The sequence below is a fragment of the Thamnophis elegans genome, chromosome 17 (assembly GCF_009769535.1).
Source record: "Thamnophis elegans isolate rThaEle1 chromosome 17, rThaEle1.pri, whole genome shotgun sequence".
NCBI classification, from domain to species: domain Eukaryota; kingdom Metazoa; phylum Chordata; class Lepidosauria; order Squamata; family Colubridae; genus Thamnophis; species Thamnophis elegans.
The window spans coordinates 14,567,047-14,574,607 of record NC_045557.1 but is presented as its reverse complement, the minus strand read 5'-3'; positions in this window follow the sequence as shown (position 1 = coordinate 14,574,607).

Below are 7,561 nucleotides of genomic sequence, written 5' to 3'. Positions count from 1 at the left end.
TGTTTTTAATTATGTATTGTTGTTTATGTCGTTTTAAATTCTTGTTTGTATCCCCCTTCCCTGGTTGAGTTGTGAGCCGCCCTGAGTCCCCTTCGGGGGAAAAGGGCGGCATATAAATAAAATCAACATCAACATCAACAACATAATTAAATAACAACTACTTGCAATTAATTACTAGTAGGCAATCACTTAAAGGTGTGGCAGCAGCCAAAGAAGCCAATGCAGTTCTAGGCTGCATTAGTAGAGCGATAGAATCCAGATCACGTGAAGTGCTAGTAATCTTTCAATGAGCACACAGAGTTTCTTCATTAATTAGTGACCACTCATTAATTAATAAGCCATAATTGCTTCATTAATTAATGACACCTGAATTTTCTTGGTCAATGAATATGTCATTTTTATTAATTAATGACCAATTGTAGTTTCTTCATAGATTAATTAATGACCAAGCCAATCGTAGTTTCTACATTAATTTATGACCAGTCATAATTACTTCATTAATTAATCCATGGCCGGTTGTATTTACTTCACTAATAATCACTCATAATATCTTAATGGCCAGTTGTAGTTTCTTCTTTAATTAATGATCAGACATAGGATCTTCATTAATTGACTCGTAATTTCTTAATCACATGTCCTCAACTATCATATGTCCATCAGGCTTGCTTCTGTTCCTGAAGGAACCCCAAACTGCCACAAAAATGTGTTTCCACCACATTAGAAGTCCTCAAACAAGCTCACCCCACCCCAGCTTACCTTAAACCTGTTTTATTCATATATTAATTACATTTTAATGGCATCCATCTCATTGATGATAGGTGGATTACCACGGAATAAAAAGTTTTTTAAAAGGATAATGTAAAGACATCTAAATGAAGAAGGTTAAAGGAAAAGCTATTTAGTTGTGTCTGTTGTATGTGTGGCTATGTCTTTCCCTGACTTGGCTAAGTAGGTGCTGGGAGCCCAACGGTTGGGGGCCATTGAGTGTGGATTCTTTGTCATCTCAAAGAATCATAGTGTCCTAGTCACTTTAGGCCATTATCCCTCAAGCTGGGCTACTTGAAGATGGTCCGACCAACTCCCAGAATTCCCCAGTCAGTATGCCTTCAAACGGGTGGGGGAATTCTGGGAGTTAAAGTCCTCCCATCTTCATGGCCAAGCTTGAGAAACACTCGGTTAGGACACAACAACCTGGAATATTGGGACCTTAGCCACAACTCCGCAAGGGGCACCAGCTACCAGGCTGAGCTACCGGCAACCTTCCACTCCAGTTCCATCCAGGTGCCGCTACCTGTTGAGCTGCTGCCAAACTCCAGGAAGGGGCAGAAAGTTTAAAACTCCCAGGATTCCCTCTGAACGTTTTGAGAAATGCCAGAATAAAGGAATTAAGGAACTTCCTGATGCTTCACTTCTCTTTTCCGTTCCCTGTTTGTGCCCATCTCCTGCGTTGGCCGGATCTCTTCGGAGCATCGGACGCTTCCTCCAAAAAGGAAGACAATCGTCCTGTCACCACAAACCTCCGGGAATTATTTTATTTTTATTCATCAGATGTAGAGGCCACCCATCTTTCCACAGGGTAACTCTGGCTATTTTTAGCCTTGGGGGCAGAGGAAGGAGAACTCAGGTGCCCGAAGTAGCTTTCCCTGGATCAAAGGAAGCCTTGTGTAGAGTTGTAGAAGTGAATAAATGGGACATTTGGCGTGGAGCTGCCTGCCAATATTTGGATTTCAGCTCCCATCATCCCAGACAAAGTTGATTCATGATGTTGGTGGAATGGGGCAGGAAGGAGGCCCACGGGTGGGGCACAGCACCCACCCACACGTCACACGGGGCAGGTTGGTAAGCAAGGAAGGAGCAGAAGGTTGGAGGTTTTCACAGCTGGAGAAGCAACTTTGGGGGTGAAGACTCCTGCCTTGGTCAATGGGGTGGACTAGAGGAGCTCTGAGGAACCGTCCATCTCTCCAATTCTATGAACCTGGGCAGGATGCGGGGTGGGGAGTGGACTAGCCCTACAATTCTATGATTCTAGGAGGTTGAACAGGGGGATGGACTAGTCACTAGAAGACCTCCCAGGTCCCTTCCAGCCCTACAATTCTGATTCCAACTCACTGGTTTAAGAGTTTCTTCTGATTGAGCTTCTGCTTCAGGTGTGAAACCCTGAGGACGAAGCAGAACCTTTCAGAGTCCTCAACTTACGACCATTTACGTAACTAACTGTTCAGTGTTATGGCAGCACTAACCAATATTGTGCTTTTTTGAATTCTTTCCTTCTTTCTTCCTTCCTTCCCTTCTTTACTATTTTTTGTCAACCTGTGCTTATTTTAATGCAAAATTCTGTGGTGGTTTTTTCAAGAGACCCCACTGACAATCTCTGCCAAATAGTTTCAGTAGCCTGTCAGGTTGAAGCTGGAGGTCTGCCCTTCCCTTTCCTTGGGGCTGCCCTTGAAGATTGCTCCAGTGGGCGAGAAATGCACCCGTCTGTGTGTGTTTGTGTGTGTGTCTGTGTGGGTTGGTGAACAGGTTGTTTCTGGGTGAAAATGAGGGGGGGGGGGAGACTCTGATTTGCAGATCTAATGACTCCGAGGCCTTTATTTCAGAAAACTCTCCTTTAGGTATCATTTAATGATTGAATTTCTTAGTTTTACTCTGGAGTTTTCCATAGTCAACAAAGTCACAAACAAAATATTTTTTTCTATCCTCTTTTAGCTTTGCCCCTTTTTCAGATTTCTCCTTTACGCTTTCCAAGAAATTATGGCCAGGGAACATTATACATTTGCACTTTATTTGTTCATTGCATGTTAAAGAAGAATTATTATTCAAGTATTCAACTATATACATGAATATCGTAATGGAGCTGGCCATCAAGGTCATAGCTAGGGACGGTCATAAAGAGGGTCAGTCACCTGACCAACCAGAACATTATTGGGATATTTTAAAGGGCTTTGCTGATAGGTCCCCAGCCAAGGGGGCAGTTTTAGACAGAGCCACGTGGGGCCACGTTTCCCACCTTAGGAAGTGTATTTCTGATTTATGAAGCCCCAATGTAGAAGCGGTTCGCCTTTGCTTCTTCCAGGCAGACTGGAGATCTCTTTGTGGTCTCCTGTCCCTTCCACAGCCAATTGGGCCCATTTCAATTAGAGGCCAGGTGGCAGCTGCCATTCACGGGACACGCTTGACGTGGGATGACCTTTCCAAGGATCCCCAACTGTCATTTGTGGAAAACAGGCCACTGCAGCCCCTGAGCATGTACAGAGTTTATTTGTGCCCCCGGTTCCCACCCCGCCTTCTCTGGCCCCTGTTTGGTCGTAGCCAGACTTTGTCCGGAGTGGGGGGGCCTTGGGGTCTCCTCCGCTGCAGGGTTGGGGGTCCCTGTGTCCAGAGGGCCACGGCCTCCTCAACGACAGGGGATCCGGTCTAGGGGATCCAGTCCAGAGGACCCACCGAAGCAGAGCAACTGCATGAGCCTCTCCAGCTCCTTCTCCAGGGGGCCCAGAGCTCCCCCCGCGGCTGGTCTCCCCCCTGCTCAGCCCCAAAGGGAGGAGGGGTCCTTTTCCTCCTGCAGGAAAGGGTGGGGGGTGATCCCCTCCTGGGACCCTCTTCTTCCCCCCCCCCTTGGGATCCCTGGCTTTCCAGTGGATTCCCCCGTCCCACCTCGGCTCCCTCGTCTCCCAATAGCCTCCCAGGATCCCCTCGGGCTGAGCTCCGTCCCTTCCCGGGATCCCTTCGGCTGCTTGGCTCCTGGCCCGGCGGTTCTCCTCCTGGGGGTGGAAGGGCCTTTTCCCAGGGGTCGCCCGAGACCCCCGGGGGGAGCCTGGAAGTCTTCGGAGCCTGCGTGCTGCGTCTCCCTGGCAGGAGAAGCCGGGGAAGGGAGGACGCGGGCCTTCCCTTCGGAGCCTCCCCTTCAGCTCCCCGGGCCCAAAGGAGCTCCGCGGACGGCGGGAGGGGCGGGGCCACTGCGGCTCCTCCCACCGAAGCCGTCCGAAGCCCCGCCCTCCCTCCGCCTGTCCGTGTGGCTGGCTGTGGGCGGGGCGAAAGGAGGGGCCGGAGTGGCGAGAGACGCACGCAGCGCAGAGGACGCTGGGAAAGCACCTCCCTCCCAGCGATGGAGATCGGTGGGCGGAGCTACGGAGGCCAAGAGGGACCGTTGCTGAGGCGGAAAACCATGCGCGGAAAATGAAATGAAAAAAAGGAACGTGGCGGCGAAGGGAAGGCTGCAGCCCAATTTGGCGCTTGGGGGTCACCGCCGCAGGAGGAACCGTGTCGAACGGCGTCAGGAAGGCTGAGAACTGAACTGTTCTAGCGGGTCCCTTTCTCTCCTTCGGGGGAAGGACAAGGAGGCGGTGCCTGAAGAGGAGGAGGAGGCGGGGCTTCGCAGGAAGGAGGGGCTGGGAAATGGAGCCCCTTCACTTTCAGAACCAGAGAGCTGACGGAAGGAGCGGTTCGCTTCGGAGGCGGAGAAACCGGAAGTAAGTAGAGGCTGCTGGGACGGAGGGGCAGCCTGGGAGGGTCTCCTTCGGGTCCTCGTGAGGGGAGGCCTCGGCCTGGGCCTCTCCTGCGGTGAGGGGGACGCCGCCGTGACCCGCCTCTCTTTCTCCCCTGCAGGAGGACGGAGGAGCCCGGCGGGGGAGGGAAGGAAGGAAGCGCCGCCCGAGAAAAGGAGGAAGACAGCGGGCCCCGCGGAGCAGCCCCGAGAGACGGCGGGGAAAGGCCGGGGGGCTCCGGAGCTGCAGGAGGGATGAGCCCAGCGGGAGCCCGGGAAAGTATCCATTCAGGAGAAAAACCTCATAAATGTTTGGAGTGTGGAAAGAGCTTCAGTCAGAGGAGCCACCTTTATAGACATCAAAAGATCCACACAGGAGAAAAACCTCATAATTGTTTGGAGTGTGGAAAGAGCTTCAGTAAGAGGAGCAACCTTTATGCACATCAAAGGATCCACACAGGAGAAGAACCTCATAAATGTTTGGAGTGTGGAAAGAGCTTCAGTGAGAGTAGCAACCTTTATACACATCAAAGGATCCACACAGGAGAAAAACCTCATAAATGTCTGGAGTGTGGAAAGAGCTTCACTGAGAGGAGCAACCTTTATAGACATCAAAGGATCCACACAGGAGAAAAACCTCATAAATGTCTGGAGTGTGGAAAGAGCTTCAGTCAGAGGAGCATCCTTTATGCACATCAAAGGATCCACACAGGAGAAAAACCTCATAAATGTCTGGAGTGTGGAAAGAGCTTCAGTCGGAGGGGCATCCTTTATGCACATCAAAGGATCCACACAGGAGAAAAACCTCATCAATGCCTGCAGTGTGGAAAGAGCTTCAGTCAGAGTAGCAGTCTTTTTATACATCAAAGGATCCACAGAGGAGAAAAACCTCATCAATGCCTGGAGTGTGGAAAGAGCTTCAGTCAGAGGAGCAGCCTTTATGCACATCAAAGGATCCACACAGGAGAAAAACCTCATAAATGCCCGGAGTGTGGAAAGAGCTTCAGTCAGAGGAGCAGCCTTTTTATACATCAAAGGATCCACACAGGACAAAAACCTCATCAATGCCTGGAGTGTGGAAAGGGCTTCAGCCAGAGGAGCAGCCTTTATAGACATCAAAGGATCCACACAGGAGAAAAACCTCATAAATGTCTGGAGTGTGGAAAGAGCTTCAGCCAGAGGAGCCACCTTTATAAACATCAAAAGATCCACACAGGAGAAAAACCTCATAAATGTCTGGAGTGTGGAAAGAGCTTCACTGAGAGGAGCAGCCTTTATACACATCAAAAGATCCACACAGGAGAAAAACCTCATAAATGCCTGGAGTGTGGAAAGAGGTTCAGTGAGAGGGGCAACCTTTATAGACATCAAAGGATCCACACAAGAGAAAAACCTCATAAATGTCTGGAGTGTGGAAAGAGGTTCAGTGAGAGGGGCAACCTTTATAGACATCAAAGGATCCACACAGGAGAATAACCTCATAAATGCCTGGAGTGTGGAAAGAGCTTCAGTTGGAGGGGCAACCTTTATAAACATCAAAGGATCCATTCAAGAGAAAAACCTCTGCCCAATCCCAGCATTCAGGCAGGGGGAGGCCGAGGGTCCCTCCTGGGACTGCAGCTGTTCCCTCCCTCCAGAGTCTTCCCCTAGTCAAGGTGGGTTGGGAGGTCTGGGGGTGCAGCCAGGCGAGCAAAAGCTGAAGGGGCCACAGAGTTTTCTGCCCTTTTAATGCTCTCCTCGTTTTGCACTGAAGACCTGAGCTAATCTGATGCTGGAGCCCAGTGAGGCTTAGACCGATGGAGGAAGTTCCCTTCTGAGCTGACACAATAAGAACAAGCCAGCTGCAAGGGACCTTAGAGGTCTTCTAGCCCAACCCTCTGCTCAAGCAGAAGATCTCATCCCGAAGGTGCTTTTTCAGGAGTGAACTGGATTTTCTTTCCCTTCACTTCTCACCCAAGAAATGTCCTCCGTTAATAGGACAGAGCAGAAGGGAATTCTTTATTGGCCAAGTGTGATTGGACACACAAGAAATTTGTCTTTGGTGCATCACCTCTCACAGTGTACCTGAAGTAAAATAAAAGGCATCCATCAGCATACAACACTTGGTGATAGTCGTAAGTTACTAATAAGCAATCAAATCATACTAAGAAACAAACAGAACCACCTAAATTGTAAAGATACAAGCAACATAGTCATCAGTGGGGAGAGACAGTTACCGAGAAGAGTAAGAAGAAGATAGTAATGCAGTCTTAGGAGGAGGTGTGGGAATTCGTTGTTGAGCAGAGTGATGGCAGGTGGGGGAAAGCTGTTCTTGTGTGTAGTTGTCTTGGTGTGCAGTGCCCTATGCACCCCAGAGACAGTAAGCACGGTAGTCAGCCAGCCCCTCCCCACTTTAGCTGCCTTACCAGCCCCTCCCTCTCCACATCCACCTTCTCCTCCTTTCCAAAAACTGCAGCAGTGGGGGGAAATCCCCTCCAATACTGCCCCCTTCCTAGTTGCAGTTTTCAACCTTTTGGAGCCGTTGGAAACCGTGTCTCTCTCTGTGTGTTTTTCCTCCTACACCCTCTCCCTCTTTGGAGGGGACTCCTGTTGCGGCTGCTGCCTGTGCCACTGTGCCCTGCGACATAGCCCTCCACCCCTGGGTTGGCTCTTCGTTGAGCCATTGGGAGCTTGGATTTTCATACAGTGTTTTGCCCATCTTCCCCGTTTTATTGTCCTCTTTTGTAAGCCACCCAGAGTCATTGGCAGTTGGGCTCCCCTTTGCTTCTCTCAAACTCTCCCCAATTCAGGCAATCAAGTTCTTTTCGGCTCCACACCAAACTTAGTGCCTGAGTTTGGAGAGTAAGATATGAAAATCCTGCGTGGCTTCATGATGCTGAATCCCCAAGGACATGACCCTCTTTTGCCCATCTTCCAAATGTTGAGGGCTCCAGCAGCTGAAGACCCAGAAAGAATCCAACTTGGAGAATATCAACATTGCATGATTTCCTGTTTCTTTTTTTCCCCAACATTGAGATATCCCCCCCCCCCTTTGAATCTGAAAATGATCTCATTTTCCAAGGTTCACCCAACAGCAATATC